The sequence below is a fragment of the Canis lupus genome, chromosome 20 (assembly GCF_011100685.1).
Source record: "Canis lupus familiaris isolate Mischka breed German Shepherd chromosome 20, alternate assembly UU_Cfam_GSD_1.0, whole genome shotgun sequence".
NCBI lineage: Eukaryota > Metazoa > Chordata > Mammalia > Carnivora > Canidae > Canis > Canis lupus.
In genome coordinates, this window is record NC_049241.1 from 30728087 (window position 1) to 30752875 (window position 24789).

Below are 24789 nucleotides of genomic sequence, written 5' to 3' on the forward strand. Positions count from 1 at the left end.
TTGAACACATCGTTTGTTCTCTATGAATCTTCAGTGTTCTCATGGATAGAATGGAGGTGGTTCTGCTTTAAAGAGCTGTTGGGGGATCCCTGGGTGGCGCAGCGGTTTGGCACCTGCCTTTGACCCAGGGCACGATCCTGGAGACCCGGGATCGAATCCCATGCCGGGCTCCCAGTGCATGGAGCCTGCTTCTCCCTCTGCCTGTGTCTCTGCCTCTCTCTCTCTCTCTGTGTAACTATTATAAATAAATAAAAATTAAAAAAAAATAAAGAGCTGTTGGTGCATGTAAAAGACTCAGCAGGTGCCATTTATTGCATGGTTCACACAGTAGGCCCTTCGTTAATGAAAATGTGGGCTGCTTGGTCTATTGGGTGCTATTCTTTTGTAGGTTAGGGTACTGGCTTTTAGGCTTGGGTTTTCACCCATGTGTACAGAAGAAACTGCTTAGAGAAGAATCAAGAAGTGGAGTGTGAGGTCATGCCAGCTTGAAGGAACATTGCTCTTTACCAGAACACATGCAAACCTTCTTTTGTGGGTATATGAGAGAGCTAGCAAGGCAGTCAATGGGGTTCTATAGAAACAATGACAGAGCGCAGAAAGAGAAACGAGTGATGGGTATAATAATCATGGTTTTTTTGAAGATGTTATTTATTTACTTAGAAAATGAGAGAGAGAGAAAGCATGAGCAGAGGGAAGGGCAGAGGGAGAGAGATACTCAATCAGATTCCATGCTGAGCAGGAAGCTTGATGTGAGGTCTGATCCCATGACTCCAAGATTACAACCCAAGCCAAAATCAAGAGTCAGATGCCCAACTGACAGAGCCACCCAGGTGCCCCACATGAGTGCTTTTACAGACACTGAAGGGTAATGTTGCTCTCTTATAGTCCTTGCCCTATCATTATTGCTAAATTGTTTCATGGTCTCTTTAGTCCTTGAATGCCAGAAAGGTGATTGCTAACAAATACACAGCTCACACCTGGTGGTTGTGGATCTCTGGTTTCAGAGTATGGCTATTGGATGGTAATCAGACAAAGGAACAGTAGGGAGGTGATGAGAAGGTGAGGAAGGAGGGAATTTCCTGGAGCCAGAGGAGACCAGTGAACATGGTATCTGGAGCTACACTGCCAGGGCTTGAATCCTGGCTGTGCCACTTGCTCTCTATGTGCCTCTGGCCATGTTACTCTGCTTCTTGCCTCAGTTCCTCATAATTAACACATGGCAGAGTTAGTTTGTATCTAGCACTCAGAGCATTGCCTGCTATGTAGTTACCACTGAAGGGTTACTTAATATTTTGTTATTTCACCTAAGGATATTCCTCCCAACTTCTGGCAGATTCCCTAGGGCACTGAATAAATGCAATTTTGACCTCTTTTTTTCTCTTTTTTAAGATTTATTTATTTTGGAGAGAGAGAGAATGGTCATTAGGGGTGGGGGTAGAGGGAGAAGGAGAGCAACAATCTCCAACAGATTCCCCGCTGAGTGGAGCTGGATGCAGGCCTCGATCTCATGACCCTGAGATCATGACCTGAGCTGAAACCAAGTGTTGGACACTCGACCAACTGAGCCATCCAGGCAGCCCACAAGGTTGAGCTCCTAAAAGTAGTACCATATTATATGAATATTTAACTGGTAAGAATTCTATTATATATACTCTTAGGATAACTCACTAATATGTTACATATAATCATTCATGTGACTGTTGAGAGTTTTTTTTCCTTCTGCATTTTTATCTCTATGGTCATAAATTATCATAAAATGAAGCTTTCACATGAGATCCTTTTTACTTACTGTGTCTGATGGTATATCTTTATTACACTTAAGAATTGAATACACAAAGCTATATAAGCTATATTTTGTGGATGATTGATTTAAGACGTCCAAAGTTATTGAGGACTTGAAAGCTTCATCCACAGTGGATACTTCTCCACCTGGTAGTCACAAAACTTACTGCTGCCTTGTATTTTTAATATACCAGAGTAGATGTTTCTTACTTCTGTTGTATCCTAAATTGTGAAGTAGAGCCCAGTGTCAGATACCAGGGCTAGGCAAGGTGGTGGGCATATAGCAAATGTTATTTTGCATGCCTGTTTAAAATTGTACCAAGGGTCTGTTATGTTAGCAACTTACCTGTTCATTTTTCTTTCGTACAATAATAGGTTTTTGTTTAGAAGGCTCTGTCCATTACTGACTGAGCAATTAGAGCAAGATGAACATATTTAAAAGCTGTGTAGGGTAGAAGGAGGGTGACATTGCGCAAAATTAGACTTCTGGCAATAGGTTTTCATTTAAATGATTTTTTTTTTTTTTTTTTTTTTTTACTATCCTATAAATACCTGCTAGCTTTGTTCATCTCTCAGTGTTTATCTTTTAAGTTTTTTTTTTTTTAATTTTTATTTATTCATGATAGGGACACAGTGAGAGAGAGAGAGGCAGAGACACAGGCAGAGGGAGAAGCAGGCTCCATGCACTGGGAGCCTGACGTGGGATTCGATCCCGGATCTCCAGGATCGCGCCCTGGGCCAAAGGCAGGCGCCAAACCGCTGTGCCACCCAGGGATCCCTCAAACAGTGTTTATCTTAAAGCATGTGTGTACTTCCCCCCACATTTAAACAGCAAGTTTGTTCCATATTTAAACAATCATGTATTTGTTGAGTGTGCTGAGGGCTTACCATGGCTCAAAGTCGTGGTTTTTATTTTTAGGTTTTATAATTATGTTCTATAATGGTTCAACATGGAGCTAGCCCTTGACAGTTTCTATGTAAGTGAAAGACTGCTTCATCCTTGCACATTTTGATATTTCCCACTACAGTATCAGCATGTAAGCATCAAATATTGGTCCTTTCTTCTTTCCCAAATGGGAAGCTTGAGATTCCTTCTGGAACATTTAATTCATATTTTCAAGATAAAAATATCATGTCAAATACACCACAACTTCTGTGCCAGATAGTAACTATTTTGGAACATTTCTATTTATTCAATCAAGGCAAGTCTTTTATGAAATAATTGACTTGAAAATTCAGAGGCAAAGTGAGTTGTTGGAGGTAACAATATTTGTATGCCATCACTTATTTTCTCAGTAGTACTTTAAATTATTGTATTCAACTATTGCTAAGAAGGTTTGAGACCTACTTTTAAAGTACATGTGTTTTCTTTTGCAATTGAAGACGTGATACTTGGCATTTTCTTTTATTAATAATGTTAACAAAGACTAAAGGAAAAGATAGTTATAACAGGTGGACACAGCATTTTTTTCAGGTTTTATAATCTACCTGTAGAAAACACTGAGAAATATATATATATTTTTTAAATTTTTATTTATGATAGAGAGAGAGAGGCAGAGACACAGGCAGAGGGAGAAGCAGGCTCCATGTAGGGAGCCCGACGTGGGATTCGATCCCGGGTCTTCAGGATCGCGCCCTGGGCCAAAGGCAGGCGCCAAACCGCTGTGCCACCCAGGGATCCCAACACTGAGAAATATTGACTCTCATCCTGTGTGCCTATGTGTATGCCCATGAATGAGCAGTACATGGTAATCAAGTGACAAAGCAAGACAGGGACACTGATAAGCTATTACAGGCTAACTACTGTGTGTTTACTTTTACTTTTCTGTAGTACATGGGAAAGAAACATGCATTACCATGCCCTTGCGTATCCCAAACCCTTAGTTCAACTTTCTCAAAGATAAGGAACAACTTAATGCCACTTAATTCCACTTTGTGCTATGATTTCTGTTGTAAATTCTATCTTTTAGAAGTATGAAAGTTATTATTAAATAATAGTACCTATAGAATTGAAAGGAAAAAAAACTATCTTCAGAATTATTAGGCAATTTTGACATAAGGGTTTTCCAGAAAATACTTAGCATTATAAAGATGGTCACATTCTACTTTTTTATAATTAATGTCTTTTTGACAGTGAGAACTTGATCCAACAATATTTAAATGCTGAAGGTAGATTAAAAAGAAAATTACTCTATTAGTCCAGGAGATAAAATGAATAAGGATTGAACAAATAACAAAATAGCCTATGTTGAATAATATTATTTTTACTAATAGATGTACCTCTTCACACTCTACACATTAATTGTGCCTTTGTTTAAGCTTGAATTCTGTGAATGGACAGAAGACATTTTATTATTATTTATTATTATATTTTAAGCAGCTCATATCCATGCAGATTGTAAGTCTTTGAATAATCAAGTAAGTGGTAGTGATCATACATAGCTTTAGGTTATGATTTTTAAAGTCAGAATTACCGACATTTGGGGCTAGGTAATTCTTTGTTGTGAGGGGACTGCCCTGTGTATTGTAGGACGTTTAGATCATCTCTAACCTGATTCCATTAGATGCCAGTAGCATCTTCACCCCCAATTGTGAAAACTGAAAGTAATAAGAGACATTACCAAATACCCCAAGGGATGGGAGAGGGGCAAGATTGTCCTTGGGTGGAGAAACACTGCTTTAGAGATGAGGGACATGAATAGCTAATTCGAATTTTCAGTGCTTTCTCTTTTATTATCAATCATAGCGATGACTGGCAGGTCATTAAGATTGTTAAAGGCTGAAATCTCACTCAGTGGTTGTAGCCGAAATAAACTGCATCACTTTGTCCTTGTTGAAGCTCTAGGAAATTTACTGGAAAGTAAGCACAAAAAGAGATCCCTTGTTCCTACTTACTTTTCTATCAGTATGCATTCTTATTCCTCTGTTTTCAGTGCCAGTTCATTTTAGTAATGCAACTCAAATGGTTTAGAATTGCAGTAGATAATGGATAATCTACCTACTAAGTAGAGTCCATTTCTTCCTAGTGAATGAAAATGCAAAATGAGAAATGTCACTATAGATGCCTGTGCACTGCTGAATTTGATTTGACAAGCTAATCATGATATCAGCAAGAGGTCTGTGGAAGGTAAAGGTGGTGTAGCAGGGAGTAGAGGCAGAGTCCAGGGAAGATGATTGCTAATGATAGCTAGAGGCCTGATTTTTCATTCTCTGCCTAATTCCAAATGCATGTTGTGCTTGCTTGATGTGCCTGTCATTTAGAAATTTAGACTAGACCAGATGCTGCATTTGAAATGTTGTACACAGTTCTGTTTGGTTTACCAAAGGCCTGTTGGAGTCAGAGTATCCAAAAATGATTTCTAAGTGAAGGGAACATCTCTGATTAGATTGAGTTCCATCAGGGAAGAGTATGGACTCTAGATTGAAGCCATTAACAGTGACTCAATTGTTTACTTAACAAAAGAGAGAGAGAGAAAGAAATGATACTCAGAGGATAAGGTTTTCATGAAGGTAAATAGACATTTTAAAAATTGCATTGCTATTATCTGTATCACCAATTTGTATTTTCTGACTTTACTAATAAGACTGGTCTGTTTGGGACTAGGATCTAGATTGTGAACAGAGAAGATGTCAAAGACTTATTTAACTCTGAGTGCCTGGGGGGAGTGACTCCTCTCATGCCTTTTCTGAAATGGCATATTGAAAGACATGGGTTATTTCCAAGATGTGGTGCCTGTTGGCTTTAGATACTTGGCAGTGGGTTATTGATATTGATGCTAATTTTTTTTTTAATTTTATTTATTTATGATAGTCACACACACACACACACACACACACAGAGAGAGAGAGAGAGAGAGAGAGACAGGCAGAGACATAGGCAGAGGGAGAAGCAGGCTCCATGCACCGGGAGCCCGACGTGGGATTCGATCCCGGGTCTCCAGGATCGCGCCCTGGGCCAAAGGCAGGCGCCAAACTGCTGCGCCACCCAGGGATCCCAGATATTGATGCTAATTGAAGGTCTTAGGAAGTGTACTTGGCATATGGAGCTACCAGTCCTCATTTCTATGTCCCAGAGAGACTTCACTATTACGCTGCATTTTTTTTTACTCTTCCAAGATGCTGGTTCAAATTGACCAGTGTTGGTATATGAGCCCAAATCCAAAGGCTGGTCTTGATTTAAACCCTGGTCAAGGTTACAAGTTGGGAATTGTTACTCTAGGCCAGAGCCAAACTGTATTTGTGCTGCCTCATATGGTAGCTAATGAAATGTGGCCATTGAAAACTTGAAATATGGTGAGTTGACTATGGAATGCAAATATGCATTTCATTATTTAATTAAATTTTAAAAATTTACTTAATTAAATGTCAATAACCACTGTAGCTACCAGGTATGATGTTGGACAACACAGCTCTTGCCTTTGAGAAACATTTACTGAGGTACTATTTCGGACCTGAGATTATGGTCACTCTGGTTCTTCCAAATAGACCATACTGACAGTAACGGCACTTACCACAATTATCACAGCCTCAAATCCTTAGTGTAGTCACCTGGACAGAGCCAAAAGAATGGTCGTATGTGTAAGCAATCCTAGTGAGTTATGATTGTTGAAGTCTGATTTCTAGAGGCCTAATGTTAAACAGAGATATCTCTGATACTGGAGATGGGGAGTCACTGCAAACAAATATCTTGAAACCTGCTCTCAACTATTCTGTGAAATTATGTCTATACATTGGAATAGATCTTGGGTTTTTGTTGTTCTGTGTATACCATTTTTTTTTTCCTTCATATTACCTGCTAAGCATTTAGCATACCTCTGCTAAACTGAAGAACCACTTTTGGGACCAGTCACAGGGACCAAAGTGTCGGGTAGTATAGAGTCATTTATGTATGACCTGAAATAGCAAGGTGTTCTCCATGAACTATTTTGTTATATGATAAATCATGGAGTTTCAGAAGATGCTAGATCCTTGGTTATGACAGTAAAAACCAGGAACCATTCTGTGTGATGGCTCTTTTGATAGGCAATTGCCAACTTGCTGGCCTGGTGGCCCTGGAAAGTGACTCAAGCTTATAAATGCTTTGGAGTTTATAAAGCTTGGACCAAGACATTGCCAGTCCTCTGTTCTGTGGTGGATAACACACATTGAACAAAATTACCTAAGAAACCTCCATCCATATCTGTCTTATCAGGTCAAAAGGCCCATACTGGTAGTGATAATAACTGACATTTGACTTGTTTTTCTAATGTGTCTGAAAAAGTGGAAAATATTTACATAGCAAGAGAATTAAGCTTTGACATGTATGGAAGCCTTGAAGATAGTCACAGTAGCACTCCTCTTTTTTTTTTAAGATTTATTTATTTAAAAGAGAGAGAGTGAGCAAGCAGGGGGAGAGGCTGAAGGAGAGTGGGAGAGAGAATCTCAAGCAGACTCCCTGCTGAGTAGGGAACCCAATACAGGGCTCCATTCTGTGACCCTGAGATCGTGACCTGAGCCAAAATCGAGAGTTCGACGCTTAATGACTGAGCCACCGAGGCACATCTCTCCATAGTACTCCTCTAAAAGCCTTTTGAAAATTAAAAAAAAAATTTTTTCCAAAAAAAAAAAAAAAAAAAAAAATTTTTTTTTCCTTTTATTCTCTTTTTCCAAGGAAGTTGCAAAGTCTTGAGAAGTTACCCTGAGTCACAGCATTCTCCCTAAAAAAGGAAAAGAAGAGAACTGAACTCTTAGGGGTGCTATGAGACATAAGAAGATAATAAATACATAGATTCAGCATCATGTGTAGACCACAAAAATTGCTTCATAAATTATAGGTACTGTTATTGATGCTGCTGCTGTTGTGTATCTTAAAGGTTATACATTAAATAAGATAGAGTATTGTAAATCCAAATACACAAAGGCCTAGAAATGCTATTGGTAAAGGGATTTGAGGGGTAGGTGTTTCTTTTCCCCATACTGGGGATTCTTTTGCAATACAAATCAATCTCCTTTAATTTCATTTGTTTTGTAAATTAAGAGTTTCCTCAACCAGGTGTTCTGAAAGCTGGGCCCATTCTCTACCTCTCAAAAATGGCTCTCTGAAGCTTACCAGATGGTTTATTGTGACAACAAATAGGCGTATCTTTAAAGATATTGTCCGATTATACATAATCATGCTCTAGTAACTTAAAAATACTTATGGTAATTCTTTTTTTATTGATGAGCTGCTCTGAATGCTAGAATAAATAGCATGTTAATCTAACTCTTGTCCAACCAGCAGTACTCAGTTTTCTAGTTATGGAAGGAAAATAGTTGAAGTGTTGACATTAATTTAAGTTGAAGTGTTAGTGTTATGAAAATACAGTTCCCTGAGATAAATGACATGTTCTGTATTTTCATATTTAATTAGTGTCCCAAATTTTCTACATTGATATCCACAGTGTTTGAATTAACTAGGTAACTCTTTTAGTTATTCATTTACTTAAAGTGACATTTTAGAGGAATTTTGATTAATTTGACCTATTTCATCTAGGAAGTTGGATTCTGATTGTAAGAATTATCTGGGAAAAATGCTTTTCTTTTTGAGCAGAAGGACACATTTAATTTTAAAATGAAATATATTCCCTATGGTCTTAGGGAGCCTGTGCATTAATGTAGAAATTGATATTAGGATAAAATCTTAAACAATTAGGGGTAAGTATCTAAAACTCAATTAACCTTTAACAGTTCACCCTATAGCCAAAGCATGCTCTCATTTTCACTGCTGTGGGATTAAATGGATTCTATGTCATTGTAGAACCAGACAAAAGTCAAACTCTGCAAGACCAGTTTTAGCCAGGGCACATTTGCAATTCTCCAAGGATTGGGGATATATAGCACTTACTTGATTTGTAGTGCTTTCAATATGTAATATTCTCCTTCCTGTTGGTGCTTTATTTTTATGAATCTATGCTGAATCTACCTTCAAGTTATTTTTGTGATAATGAAATGAACTTCCTGGTCTGGGCTTTGAGGTTCAGATTCTTATAACAATGACCATGATCTCCACATTACTTGCATAGTCAGTGACTCTGAAGGTCAGACATTGCTGAAGATATCCAAAGATATTTTTCATTTTTTAGAAGACAAAAAAGCCAAATGTCATACCCATCTTGAAATTACCTTAATAGTAAAATAATTTGATCATTTTAGTTTGACATGTTAAATCTGTGTAGGGTGTTCTGTGCTTTTTGACAAATAACTTCCCTGCTTAAATTATTGCTCAATGATAATAGGACTTGGCAGAAATTTCTTAGTATTTCAACCTCCAAATGATTAATTTAAATGTCTATACCTATTTTGAGCAGAGATGTGAAAGTGCCACAGGTGCCCTGATGGTCTTGGTTGTAACCTTTCCCTTGTAGGCCTTCTGAAAATGTAGGTACACACTGGAAGAAGAACACTGACACAAATCATAGCTGCATGCTTTTCCATCACTCTTTATACTGAGATTTTGTGGGTTGATACGATGGATTTTAGAATAATGGTCTCCATATTTAAAATATCTGCATTTACTGTATTATGCTAATATAATTTTCTTTCATTTTCAGCATTGACAAAGAATAACTATTGAGCATTTGTGTCTGGAGAAGTTAACATATTTCAAACGATTTAAGAAAATTAGCTACCATGACTAAAGATAAAGTGTTCATTTAAACTAGGGAGGACAGCTTCTTGGAGTCAACTTTATCCGACATCCTGAGCTAAGTTGTGAATTTGTTTTGCATTGAATTTTTTTCTTTTGCAGAGGAGTGCCATCGTTTTCACAGCCAGAACAGATTTTAGAGCAAAATAGAAGACTTTTCTGAAGGCAGCTGTGTTTGTGTGTGTGTGTCTTGTGTGTATGTGTGTGTTTAGGAAAAATCTGAAGCAAACACATTTCCCACAGTTTTTGATAATTTTTGGTACCACTTTATGGACTTTATCAGAAAGTTCTCACCTTGTAAACAGCTAGTGTTCCAAGTTTCTTACATCAACCTTTGGTACTCACATATCCAACAGATTAACATCTGATATTATATGATTACAATAATGAAAGGTTTTATTTAAAAAGTAAGTCACTCAGTCAACAGCTCTTTGAGTTGCCAGTGTGTTTCAGGCATGAACTATCATAGTGGGATCAAGGCAGTTTTGATAGTTTAGTGGAGAAGATGGTCATTAGACAAATGATCATAAACACTATCTAACTGCAAATGCCACCAAGTGCTGCAAAGGAGACCCAATACTAATGAAGCACAAGACTGGAGACTTTGTCCTGCTGTGATTTTGTATGGTAACCACTAGCCACATATGGCTATTTCCAATTTATATTTTTTATTTCAAAACAAAATTTTACTTTATTTAATTAAATTAAAATAAAATAAAATTTGAAGTTCCCTCCTTCAGTCATACCGTCACATTTCAAATACTCAGTGGTCACATAAGGCGACCCTGTTGGACAATAACAGATCTGAAACACTTCCATTACTGTGGAGAGTTATGTTGGACAGCATTATGGCTATAGGTTCTGGGAGGATCCCTCCGCAGAACAGATTTTTAAGCTTAGATATAATACCTGAGCAGGCAGTGACTCTATGAAAACTTAGGAAAAGGGGAAAAAAGTCCTGGCAGAGGGATGCTCCAGTATATGGAAATAACCTGGATTAAACTTGAGCTGTTGTGTTTGCAGGATGGTATTACTCCTATTCCATGCATGTCTGTTTTAAGTGATATGATAGTATCACTACTCAATCTTACTGCAAACATACAAAATGCAAGTCCATCTACTTAAGGATGGAGTTATGTTTAAAGACAAATAAATCTGACATCCAAAATAATGAAAAAACATTAAAAAATCTTTAATTTTTTTCTTCAAAAAGAACAAAGGGAGAATTCTTTTATAATAGAAATGAAATCATTTACCCTCTGTCTCTCCTTTGTTTTACTACCATACACCACTGCTACTCTTAAAGTCTCCTTGCTTCTTCCAGAATCCCAAAAGCCTTACAAGCTCTAACTAAGCTCTCAGCTCTTCATTACATGCATTAACTTGTCCTGTTCTTGATTTCCCCCCCATTCCCCCCACCCCCCATATCCTGTTATTTGGCTACTGGACAACAAAGAAACTGTAAGAGCTGATTCAGCAAGTAACAGTCTCTTCTCCTCAACATCCTTTTTTCAAAAAGACAGTGCCACACAACACACATCCCAATATTAAAAAAAAAAAAAAAAAATCTTAATGCTTATAGGAAAATTGATTTTGCTATTTGGTTTGAGCTCTGCAGGTTTTGGAATCAAGTTGTTACTTAAATATGAATAGTCTTTAGTTCCATGCTGGAATTCCTTTTATGTAAGTGTGATTACTTTGCCCAAGAGACTGTGTTGTAAAAAATCTAGTGTGTGAGTTTGTCTGAGTTTTTCATTTGCTTAGCACGCCGGAAGTAAGAAAGCTAGGATAGAAGACCCCGATGACCATATCTTTCAGTCTCCAAACTGTTATTATAACTCACATGGTAATGGTTTTTTCTTTTTTTAAGATTTTATTTATTTATTCATGAGAGACACACAGAGAGAGAGAGAGGCAGAGACCCAGGCAGAGGGAGAAGCAGGCTCCATGCAGGGAGCCTGACGTAGAACTCGATCCCGGGTCTCCAGGATTACATACACCCTGGGCTGAAGGCGGCACTAAACCGCTGAGCCACCCGGGCTGCCCTGGTCATGGTTTTTTGTAAAAGATGTGCTATCACTAAATTGAGCACTTTGAGTCTAGTTCAGAGTAAAACTGAGTAAACCTTACAGAATTGGATTAACAGGTGAAGAAGTTAATTTTGAATCAGTGGAAGCCCAAGTAATTGAGCATTCCTGAAGAATTAGATTATTTTCATTTCCAAAAACGAAATCTAGACTTTGTTGCTCAGCACACATTTTTAATAGGTGTTTTTAAATGATTAGATAAAAATTATTTATAATTAAGCTGAGTTGTCCCTTTGTTAAGTTACTAAAGGTTTAAAATTGACCTATTTATTGGGTAAATTCTTTTGTTTTAAATATCAGGCAGGGTCAGATTTTAATTATGTTTTACATATGAGAAAATAACTGGGATTCATGAGCATATTCCAGTATTGCATACGTACCAAGAAGAAAGAAAACCATTACTTTTTTAAAAACCACATGTAATAATCCTAAAAAGAGATTTGCCTCTGAACTCCTATGATGGTGGCCTGTTTATTCTTTGATGACTCCCACAACATTCTGCCTTGTTCTCTGTACTGCAAACACACTGGCCTTCTTTCTCCTCAAATATGACACACTTCTTTCCATTTAGTGCTATCTGGAAATTTATCCAGTCCTCCTTATTCTTTGGGTCTTAGCTTAAATGTCACTTTCTCAGGTCATCCTGCTCTGATTCCATCCTTACACATTGTCCCCACCTATAGACTATGTTAGGTTGTCTTAATTATCTCCCTCGTGGCAATGATCATGATTGTAATCAGAGCACTATAAACTTAATTATAAAAGGAATATTTCCCTTCTTGCTAGACTAAAACCTCTTGAAGGCAAGGACAGGGTATAGACAGGTCATATTAGTAGTATCTCCAGCACCCAAAGCTGTGTCTGGCACATAAAAGGTATTTAGTATTTGTTGAATAAATTAACTTAATAAAATTTTGGAAACACTTGAAATTTTGATTTGATAGATCCTCTCTATTTGATTGTGAAACCCAGCACCAGCAAATTAAATTCCTCACTATTGACTTAAATCTTTGTCACCAGCCTAAGTCATTTGATTTCTACTTTAAATGTACTGAACTCAATATCAAAAGAAACTTTAATTTCAGAAGAAGTGCACTGATCATATCAGCCACCAAACATTTTTTAAGTCTGTAGGTAAGTAGGAGTCCCAGATAAGGAAGACAGACATCCTAAAACATATTGAGTACTGAAGATAAAAGAGGCAGCTTATTAAAAAGAGGTTAATGCATATTGAAGTAGATGTCACTAATTTCATATAATTTTGCTGTCAGGAAGTCAATAGCTTTGTTCATTGAAGAAGATGGACCAGAATTTGTCCTCATGACTCTCTTGGTCTTGGACCAACAATTTAGAATCCAAGTGTGAGCATGTGTTGGAGGTGGAGGAAAGAAAGGAGACAAAGAGGAGAAGTGAACAATTAAATAAGATGGAGATTGGGCGACGGGCACTGAGGTGGGCACTTGATGGGATGAGCACTGGGTGTTATTCTATATGTTGGCAAATTGAACACCAATAAAATATAAATTTATAAAAATAAATAAATAAATAAAAAGATGGAGATAAGCAAAAGGACTCATGACATTAAGTCTATCATTTGACATAATGTTCCAAATAGCTAAGTTATGGATGTGCCACAATCCTAGATTAATCCCCCACTAATGTTTTATAGGGTTAAGTATTTCTGAGAGAAAGAAAATGGTGGTGGTGAAGGGGTGGTAGTCTCTGCTTAGGTAAGTTTGAAGGATTGGTTTAAGTAAAGTTTAATAGATCTCTTCTTTTTTTTTTTTTTTTACTTTTCGGAGAAGGAAGTAAAATATTTAGCAATTCCCAGTCTTGCTGAGCTGGAAAGAGCATTTTCAGGTCTTAAGCACTGGCAGCTCTACTAACACCTCTGATACATTCAGAAAAAGTTAGATGAAGCACTTAAGCCATTCTGGAACCTCCACCAGGCAGTGATCATGTCATGTTCTCTCTTGACAACTCATAAGCTCAAAGGGCCGATGGTATAAAAATAAAGGAATTATCACTTGCAGGGCCTTGACAGTTTTTACATAATCATGAGGATCCCATTGTGAAAAGAAAGTAGAGTATTAATGGAATAGTTAAAGAATCGTACCTTTCACTTACCTGTTTGATAAACATTTTGAATTAAAAAAAAAAAATCCACCAAATCTAGATTGTTTGCAAATAACCATTGCTCTTCTCTTTTTTCCTCCTACACCCTGCTCCACCTTTGCAAATGATCATCAAATAACTTAATGAATGTTCATCTATCTGGAAGTATTTTTTACAATGTGTTTCAGAAATAGTGTTGCGATTTTATTATATTTTCTAAATTAAATTGTAGAAAAGAATGATAACTTTAATATTAGAAATTATTATTGCTTCTCATTCCAATAATACTGAAAAATAAAAGGCTCCGTAGCAATTGCTACCTTGTCTTAGTTAAACACCGCCTCTGACAAGGGCATAGTCTACATACTTCTAGTTACATTCGACTGCTTTGATTTAATCCTCCTCATTTCCTCTGAGAAGGTTTACTACACTAAAAAAATGCATTTTTAATAGAGATTTTATTATGAAGCACGACCTCTGTTTCTCTTACAAATGATTCTAATACCATTTTGATTCAAATCCGGCAATGTTAAAGCTGGAAGGAGCTTTAGAGATGGTCTAGTCTTATTCTCTGAATAGAAAGCTAGTGTCAGAGGCAGGAGTAGAGCCTAGGCCTTTTTTCTGGAGTTGTGCTGTGCTTTTTTTTCCTCTCCACCTCTGGGTTGCCTCTTCTGTATAAAGAAGCAATAACACATACCTCATAGGTTTATCCTGAAACTAAATGAGAACTATAAACACACAACAATCAACACACTGCTTTATATATAGTATACATACTCATTAAAGAATAACTAAAATTGATATCACTAGCATGATTAGCCTTTCAAATATTAACTGAAGATCTACCACAGGCTTTGAAATGGCGCCTGTCCTAAATGTATGGACCCATCCTAAGCTCTTCATGTAGCCCCTAGTACTAGATCTCCATGAACAGACTATAGTGGGGAGTCTACTAGGACAGTACCTTCTCTGACTTTTTCCTTCCTCAAGCAAGTATAGGATTGAGAGAGAAGCATGAGGCAAGAAATGGATAATGATTTAAAAGGTCCAGATTTGCTAAACACACTCATTTGGGTGGATCCATGCTCTTAGGTTGCCAATTCAAATATTTAAAAAAATAATTACTGAAAATTTTAAAATTACTTGCCAAAGGATCATCACAAAATAAGAGAAAAAAAATTAACACCTTTTGTCTCTGGGTTAAAAAAAAATGTATACTGATTTGTATATGATTCATATATATATTCATATATATATAGTTATGTAGTTGTCCACACACACATTGGACTCCTGAATAGCATGGGGGTTACAGGCACTGAACTCCCCCCACAATTGAAAAACCACCTATAACTTTTGATTCCCCCAAAACTTAACTACTAATGGCCTACTGTTGATCAGAATCCTTACCGATTACATAGACCATCAATTAACACATATTTTGCATATCATTTTATGTTCTTATAATACCTGTTTTTTTTTGTATTTCTAAGCTATGTGGTTTGTTTGTGAGTTGCTTTCCTATCAAACTGTTGCAAATCTTCAAAGAGTTTTTTCATATTGTTGCAAATATACAAAAACCTTTCCAGTATATTTACTGAAAAAGCTTATGTATCAGTGGACCCATGTGGTTCAAATTTGTGTCATTCAAGGGTCAACTGTATTTTATATACTATACACACACACACTAGACCATATATACGATGAGCTAAGGATCACATAAATTTGAAAACATGTCCATTCATATTTCAAAGGAAGAAATAAAATACAGATAGTGACTGGTCATCAAAATAATTAGACACTTTTTCTATATTTTAAAGAGCCAGTTGTCATACTGATGTTGCTTTCAGTAGCCTCCATCACAGCCACAGGGCAACACTCCACACTTCAGAACTGATATTTATTGCAGTTGGGGCATTCCCTCTGTACTTTAATTGAAGTGGACATTTTTTTCTGTAACTCATCTGTCACCCGGTGTTTATTGGAGGTATGTTTTGGATAAAGCATTGTACTAGATTATGGATGAATAAAGACATATTTGTTACACTTCATTTCCATAAGGCATTTACAACCTAGTAGGGAACCAACAGGTCATTTCAGAGGTAGTGTAATATAAGAAATGAGTTATGACATAATAGAGGCTCAAGGAATCAGGTTGCTCTACCTCAGGAGCTCAGAGGAGGCAATGTTTGATCTTAGTCCCAAAGAGGAGTAGGAATTTAGTCTTAGGCAGATGGTCTGCCTTGTGCAAAGCGTTGAGATCTTGAAGCAGTATCATTTGTTCACCTTCTATCAGTTTGGTGTAAATATCAAGGAGGAGACATTGAAGTTAAGGCAGGAGAGATGGGATGCAGCAAAAGCAGTGTAAACGTTATCATGGTGATTTGGGAGGGTATTTGGTGGATTTTAAGATGGGAAAGGTGTGGTCAAGTTGGTCACACGGGGCTTATGTTGTGGATAGATTGGAGGGGAAACCAATTTGAAGGCTGTGGAAATGGGTCAAGTGAATAATGAGAAAAGCTAGCACTAGAGCAGTAATGGATATAAGGGGATGACACTAAGTATAATTAAGGGCAGGAACTATTAGGGCCTTAGTGATAGATTGGACAGATGAAAGTGTTAATGGCAGGAGAGATACAAGTCTACTTCTAAGTGGCTAGGTGCATAGAACAGCCAGAATGGACATTTATGAGAAGGTGTAATTTTTGTGAGAAAAGAAGAGATTCCGTTTTGGAAGTGTTGATTTCAAGGTGGATAGATGGGTGAATATTTAAAGTTGGGGAGAGGTTTGACTTTGGAATGTTTATGTGGGCATTTTTAGTGAATTAACAGAAGCCCTCAGAGGAGATCATTTCACTGGGGAAGAGGGTCTGGATTGAAGAGGAAGGCACTCCAAACATTATTAATGTGTACCTAAAAGAGTATGGAGAGAAAATCTATTTTTATGTCAGCTTTTAGACCTAATTTCTTTGCTTGACCTCAGGTTGTAACTGAATTGGGTCTCAGAAAACATGAAGTCATTTTGAATCTTGGCCAAATATGTTGTTAATTCAAGCATATATCCATAAACTTAATGCTTATGACATAAGTTTTTCTAATAGCTCTTCCTTTTATATATTATGAAAAAAAAAATGACACTGTGTGTGAAGAATGAAGACTCCAAAGCTCTCTGACACAGGCAGTGAATCACCTGCTATAGAAGACACTTTTCTTTATTAGGATAATACAGATACGTTACACACATCTTCTAAATGTAGTTTAGAGATTATTAGCAACATGGTTAATCCTGACTATTGTCGTCTTTGGCTTAGAGATGTTTTATAAAATTCTCTTGACCCTTTCTTCATGTTGGTTACCTTGATTAGGATTTCACTTGAACAGTATTCTAAGTTCATCAATTGAAATAACCATCTATAGTTGCTCTACTGTCTACTAATTTAATGTTAAGATTGCATATCAACTTATTTTCTCAACCATGATAGAATAACAGCACAGTTTACCATACCTCAGTAAGTAACACATGAAGCTGGACTAAGTTATATGGCAACTGATTTTAGGCATTGGAAAATAGTATAGGTATGAGCCTCAGAATAAGGGAAATACACAAGATTTACTGATATCCAGATAGGGAGGAGAGACCAGAGCAGAGGTCATTGTTTTCATTTAGCTAAGGCGTTCATTTGAGTTTGATATTCAGAGTTGCTGAAGTTGCTAAAATTAGATGATCAGGGTACTAGGGAGAAGGCAACTGTGCAGAATGCAGAAGTAGGACTCATGGGAGTTCCCTGTATATTATTGGCCAAGGACTGTGTGCTGCACATGCACAGAGCAGAACTCTATAGGACCCTGAAGGTGGCTTCTACAGGGCTGAATGCTTAACAGAGATATCAAAGGTCATAAAATGCTCTGAGATGTTGGAGTTCTGGCCTTACTAGAGTGGAAGGGTCTTGTTGAATAGCCCAGAAATTCAGGGGAGAATATAGAAAAGCCACACCTGAGGAGTAAGGATCACAATCTAGAATGAGGGTGATGTCCTTAGAGCTAAGAATAAAACCAAATAGACCCATTCTCATAGAGTATAAAAACTAGTCTGACAGAATCAAAAGGATCTGCCAACAGTTTAATAACTGCCAGAATAATTCTTAATACCTATAAGAATTATAGGTATTAATTAAGAATACCTGGAAGAAAAGATAACCCAGACTCCTTGCAGTATATCATGTATAATTATGATATATAAGAAGCAGGAAGATGTGATACCCAATCAAAAAGACAAGCAGTCCCTGAAAACAGATGGCAAGATATTGGAGTTAGCATAGCTGCTATAATAATGTTCAAGAACTTAAAGGAAAAGTTGGACATTGTGCATGAACAGATGGGGAATTTCAGCTAAGAAATGGTAACTATAAAAAAATGGAGGTGCTAGAAGTGAAAAGTGCAATGGCTGAAATAACAGAGATGGAATTAAAAACCATGGACTCTGCATAAGAGGTTAATGCATTTAACACCATATACATAGAAATAACAGGAAACATGAAAAAAAATGATTATTTTGGGGTGGGTCATAGACTTAAGTATACAAACTTAAAGTGTAAAGCTATTAGAACAAAATGTAGAATAACTTTAGGTTATATTTCTTAGTGAATAAAACTACTCATTTTTTAAAAAGTTGAAAAATTAGACTTCATTAAAATGAAAAGCTGCTTATCAGAAAATTCAGTTAAAATGAAAAGGCTAGCTGCTCTCTGAAAGAAGATGCTTCTACATACATAGAACAATGAACATGTATCCAGAAAAAAAATATATATATATATTTTAAAAAACAACAAACTCCTGTACTTCAATAACAATCAAATTTATGTTAAAGGCAAAAGATTTGAATAGTCATTACCAGCATCTATACATATAAATGTATATATTTTTATTTATAATCAATATTATTAAAAGTTGTTCAGTATCATTATTTATCATGAAAATGGAAAAAAAAAACAATAAGATACCTCCTTATACTTGAATGGCCATAATTAAAAAGTCTGTGGGGAATAAGGATGTGTGGAATAACTGAAACTATTACATGTTTCCGATAGGAATTTAAAATGGTGCAATCACTTTGGAAAGTAGTTCAGTTTCTGGTACAGTTAAATATACTTTATTACCCAGCAGTGTTGTATTTCCCTGGTATGTATCCAAGCAAAATGAAAATATATTTCCACAAAAAAGTACTTTTACATGAATGTTTATAATAAAGCCCTAAACTGGAAATAACTCAGAAGTCCTGCAGGGGTGCCTGGGTGGCTCAGTAGTTGAGTGTCTGCCTTTGGCTCAGGTTGTGATCCTCGGGTCCTGGGATCAAGTCTCGCATCGGGCTCCCTGCGTGGAGCCTGCTTCTACCTCTGACCATCTCTGCCTCTCTCTGTGTGTTTCTCATGAATAAATAAATAAAATCTTTAAAAATAAAAAGTCTTTCCAGTGAATAAATAAACAAATTGTTGTTTATTCATTTGTACAGTGGAATTCTATTCAGCCATAAAAAATTTACTGATAAATGCAAAAGCATGGATGAATCTTAAATTGCTGAAAGAAGTCAGGCACAAAAGAGTATGTATTATATGATCACATTTGTTTTATTTTCAGGTAAAACTTATCTATGACTTTATAAATCAGACAAATAGTTCCTTGTAGAAATAATGGGGCTTGGCTGGAAGGCAGCACTGGAGAGCTTTATAGGGTAATGGAAATGTTCTGTAACTTGATTAGGGTCTTGGTTTCATGTGCATCAACATTTGTCAAAATTCATTCATTATAAAATCTGTGTACTTCAATTATTTAGGAAGATTAATTTCTTTTTACCAACAATAAACAGTGATATAATTGATTCAAATTGCTGATTATTATTTTGCATAATAAATCAAGGTAAGTTAATACATGTATCAATTGTTTCAAATTCATCAAATGTGTTTTGGTCTAAAATGTAATCTACCAGGGTTTATATATTTTCCGATTCATTTAGATTTTTTTTTTTTTTTACTTCTCATGGATTTTTAACATAAGAGTTTGCTTAGAATTTCCAGTGTCTTTAGAAAGCAGACCTAACAAAATTTCCCTCTAATGAAAACAGTTTTTTCCCTAGACAATTCACTGAAATGGAATATTCTTTTAAATCTTTTCAAAAAATACTCTGGAGGGACATTGAGGAACGTAAGCTATTTTATCCCAGGGAATTGGCTACTGATTGAGAAATAGACCCTGGATAATTGAAACCATTTGTCCGGGAGCTGAATATCCAGACAGGAATAGGACCTGACTTAATTGAAAGGAATTGATGATACACCGTTAAGAACACTGATCCTCTGAGAATGAAAACTAAGGGGTCCAGTCAAGGGTCTACTAGTATGTGGCATTGTTGGGGAAAGAGTGAGTTCATTTTACAGAATAGTTCTTTGGTGATGAGGATCAGCGATAATGAACTAACACAAAAATCTCTCCTCCTCCCTCACTCTCCTTAGAGAGCAAACATAATAGGGTAAAGAAGAATGGCAAGTTCAATCTATCATGTGGATATTTTCACTTATGTGTAGCCTCAGCGTATGTGGGTAGGCAGCATGATATAATGGCAAGAACCTGAGACTGGGCATCAGAGACTCAGATGCTTGCTAACTGTGTGGCCTTCAGCTAGTTTGTTAGCCTTTCTGACCTTGTCTCACAGGGTCTGTAGGATAAAATGAGACATCACATGCAAAATATTCAGCCTATGGGATATTAACTGAAGGCAACCCCTTCCTTTTCCAAAACTTCATCTCTACACACATAAAAAATGATTTGTAGCGTTTCTTGATTCATTTTCAGAACTGAAAATAAATAATGGAAAGCCATAGCCATTCTTTGGCAAGGAAGTAGTTGCCCTATCATTGTATATGTTTTATTTAGAACACCAGTGTTTTGGTCATTAGAGGGAGGAGAAATGACTTGTAAATACTAAGTACCCTTTAAAGAGGCATTTAGTATCTATGAATGTTGCATGCTGCATGGACTAAGCTGTTAATCAGGTTTATTTTATTGTTACGTATTTCCATAAGAAGAGGAAATAAGTTCTGTAGTTAGAGCAATTGAGAGTTCAAGACACTAAACATCCAAAGAATCAAATCATTTAAAAATGCTTGATGAAGAGTTAACTTTCTGAGCAACCATATCATAAGAATAGATCTTAAGAGTGAAGAATGTTGTTAAATCTTTGAAAGTCTACACGTAAGTGTGAGACATCTTGCTCTGCAAGAGATGACCTAAGTTCTCAGAACAAAAGGGGGTCTGTGATAGTAATGCAGCCTTCTTTGGAAATAACTAGATGAAAAATGAATTATGTGTGAGAGAACTATATTATTAGCAAGAAAGAAAGTTGTTTTAATGAGTCACTAGGCTATTTAGGTGAATTTAAATCAGTTATTATTTCAATGTATTATATAAGCGTAGTTTGAGGATCTAATTTTGAAAAGTGAATTGTATTAGAATTTAAAACTCAGTCACTATATACTGAACTACTGAAAAATACCTTTATTTTTCAAAAGTTTAACATGGACTTTTTCAGTAAATAAAGTTATTAAAGAAAACATGTTACTGGCAAGCTGAGATTCAAAGGAAATCTTCTTCCCTCATATGCTTTTTTTTTTTTAAGATTTTATTTATTTATTCATGAGACACACACACACACACACAGAGAGAGCGAGAGAGAGAGAGAGGCAGAGACACAGGCAGAGGGAGAAGCAGGCCCATGCAGGGAGCCCGATGTGGGACCCTATCCCGGGTCTCCAGGATCATGCCCTGGGCCGAAGGCGGCTCTAAACCACTGAGCCACCCGGGCTGCCCCATATGCTTTTAAATAAAGCTTTATGTTGGTTTTTAGTTTCTAAGAGTGATTCCAGTTTCAGAGCTCTCAGTATTTCATGCTTTGGTTAAAGATGCGTGGTCCTCCATGTTGTTAAATGAAATGCCAGTAGTCTGATGGATTTCTTGGGAGGAACTGAATAAAGAAAGTATGTAGCAAAGTACTAGAGTCATTCAAACATTCAGTGCTCATGTTTTTACCTAAGGTACCTGGTGGTAGATGTTGAAGCTTGCCTGTTCCTCATATGTATACAATATGATGTGTTCTCGAAGTTGTAAATGCCAATAGAGTATGATAGAAGAAGCCTTAATTATGCCAATGGTGGGATCAAAAGAGCTGTTATGATAAGTTATTAAGGAGAAGTAGGAATTCCCTGGCACAAATATTGGGAAAGCCTTCCACTTAGTAGCAGCACAGAGTGTACAGCATAGAGTTGTAGAAGAGCATGGGTGGTTTAAAGCACAGAGGCATTATGGTGCTCTTTGACCAAAGCATTATTTGGAAGGCTATATTAGCCCCAGACCCAACAGGAAACAGATGGTATTTTCAAATCAGATAGAGTCAAAGAGTTTATTTATAGTGGGACTCTACATCAGGTTGTGAGCTGAATGGAAGGGAACCAAAGAAAATATAGGAACAGAAATTAGTAATAGTACAGCTGTTATTGTCCCTTGACCTAAAAGAGGAGAAGCAGCTGCTATTGGAACCACAAAGGAGAGAGGTCTAGAGAGGGTGTGATGTTCCTTTGAGGAATCTGGGTATAGGTGACCTGGCAGGGAGGAACCGGAGCAATCAGCATCCTGACCTCCTTCCTTCCCTTCCCATTTCATGCCTGCACTCTTTCTGGGAAAATCACCTTTTTTTCTTTGACAAGTGGAATCTGGGTTTCCTACCTGTTTCCTGTGCATTGCTTTGCTTGAAGACTTGAATCTGTCACCCATCTTGCTTCTCTAACCAACATCTACATTTGGATGAAACAGTATTTTTACCTTTCAATTTCTGGAGTCACCCAACATAAGTTGAAGGAGATTCCAAACTCAACCTGAAGCCAAAAGGGTCAGGGAAACTTTGGATGTGTCCATGGAGATCAGCCTCCAGGGCCACAGAGCAGGATGGAGAATGGTGTGAGGATGGGACTGGGCAGGAGGGGGTGTGAAGGGGACAGAGGCTAACTAAGCTGGGGGCTTTTTAGTGACCTATTAAAGCCCAGTGGGATCAAATCCCAATTGCCACTTACTTTCTAGCTGTAAAACCTTGGAAAGACTACTTAACCCTTTTAGGTCTTCAAGTTTACTTATGAGCCTAAGAAAAATATATTATGTAGGAAATTGTAGGAAATAAACGAGACCCATATAAAGCACATAAAAAAAAGTGCCAGGTATATAATGTTTAATAACTTTTACTCATTACCATATATATAAGCAGAATAGTAGCATAATTAGATTTTTAAAAAATATTTTATTTATTCATGAGAGACAGAGAGAGAGAGAGAGAGAGAGAGGGGCAGAGACACAGGCAGAGGGAGAAGCAGGCTCCATGCAGGGAGCCCGATGTGGGACTCGATCCCGGGACTCCAGGATCAGGCCCTGGGCTGAAGGCAGCATTAAACCTCTGAGCCACCCGGGCTGCCCTTAGATTTGTTTTTAAATGTTAAATAGTTTTCCATGTTGCTGTGTAGATTCATAAGCAAGAACACAAAATTATATAAATTTTCCTTAAAGCTTTACTTACATACACATATAGACACGTATCACTTTGGGTGAACAATTCAAGGGGGCCAGATTGATGGAGAAAAAGCGGTGGTAAGGATCCTAAGGATCATGGTGGGGTTGCTGGTTTGGAAAGGGATACCATTATTTTAGAGGAAAAAAATAGCCTTTTGTCTTGGCAGGAAATTCTTGCCAAGGATTTCCCATCCATTTCTTTTGCATCACTCTCCCTGAAGACTTCTGCCTGGCACCCACCTTGCTTTCCTAACCGTCATCTACATTTTGACAAAACAGTATCTTTTCCTTAAAATTCCTAGATTTACCCAACCCAAAGAAGTTGAAGGAGCTTTCTGTGAGGCTAGGGGAGCCTCCCGAGGTTCTGTGTATTTATAGTCACTGTTGTGTAACTTCTGATTTCTTGAAAATGGGTTGTTTGTTTTGTTTTTGCTCTTGATCGGAATTTTATGGCCCTTTGTTAAAGGCTCATTAAGATTTTTGTCTAACTTATCCTGTCTATACCTCATTATTACCTTGTGGAGAAAGCACCATGATCCACATTTTATTGATGAAGAAACTGAGTCTCAGAAGAGTTAACAAAACTGGATGTGTTATTGAGTAGGTAAGGTGTTCAGCCTCATTTAGCTGTGCAATGACAATATGTCTGTGTAGGATATACGTGTCATTACTCTGCCATGATTAATTGAACACTTAAATGCCAGGCACCGCAGGTGATGAGGTAACACAGGTAAGGAAGGCCCTGTTTTTATCTGGTGAGCGCACAGTACACATCTGGTAGGATCATTAGTAATAGAAACACACACATGCACACCGAGTATGGTAAGATAGATTAATTTGTTCTGAAAGTGAAATTAAAAGACAATAGTTTACCACCACCACCACCACCACCACCACCACCACCACCACCCCCCCCATACAGAAAAGCTTTTGTATCTGACATGTGTTGAGCTTTGGAATAGTAGATCTCTATTTCAATCCCTGACTCGGGGCACCTGTGTTAGGACACTTGCCAACAAGCTGGTTGAATGCTGCTGCATGATGCTGCAGGTCTTCGGTGGACCTGTGTCCCTTGCTTTTAGAATAGAATAAAATAGGCCTCAGGATTTTATTTTCCCATGGTTGGGTCCATGTGAGATTTGGTATGAGGTTAACATTAAACCTCATTGTTCTCCTTCTGCTGTTCTTTATGAAGGTCAGAAGAGGTTATGAGAAGAATAGTTCTTTGAAAAGTAGTTAAATTCTTTTTTTTTTAAAGACTTTTTTTTTAAGATTTTATTTATTTATTCATGAGAGGCAGAGAGAGAGAGAGGCAGACATAGGCAGAGGGAGAAGCAGGCTCCCTGCAAGGAGCCTGATGTGGGACTCGATCCTGGGACTCCAGGATCACACCCTGGGGTGGAAGGCAGATGCTCAACCACTGAGCCACCCAGGCATCCCATAAAGTAGTTAAGTTCTGTGTTCACTGTCACTGAGGCTTCAAACTCTCGCCCTCTGTTTGTTTTTCTTCCCCCCCGGGGAGCGTCAGTGTCTGTAATACTG

General features: G+C 37.3%; 1 protein-coding gene and 1 long non-coding RNA gene across 4 annotated transcripts in view; one reads left to right on the forward strand and one right to left on the reverse strand.

The window, feature by feature from the left end:
- FHIT (fragile histidine triad diadenosine triphosphatase) overlaps positions 1–24789 on the forward strand; it is a 1445250-nt gene that overhangs the window by 814555 nt on the left and 605906 nt on the right. The window lies entirely within an intron of this gene.
- LOC102151844 overlaps positions 1–24789 on the reverse strand; it is a 63798-nt gene that overhangs the window by 4149 nt on the left and 34860 nt on the right. The window contains exon 4 of one of the 2 annotated variants that reach the window (XR_005374839.1): positions 7209–7478. The exons of the other annotated variant lie outside the window; for it this stretch is intronic. This is a non-coding gene — a long non-coding RNA (uncharacterized LOC102151844). Of the gene's footprint in view, positions 1–7208; positions 7479–24789 lie in introns of those variants that run through there. 2 annotated transcript variants of the gene reach the window in all.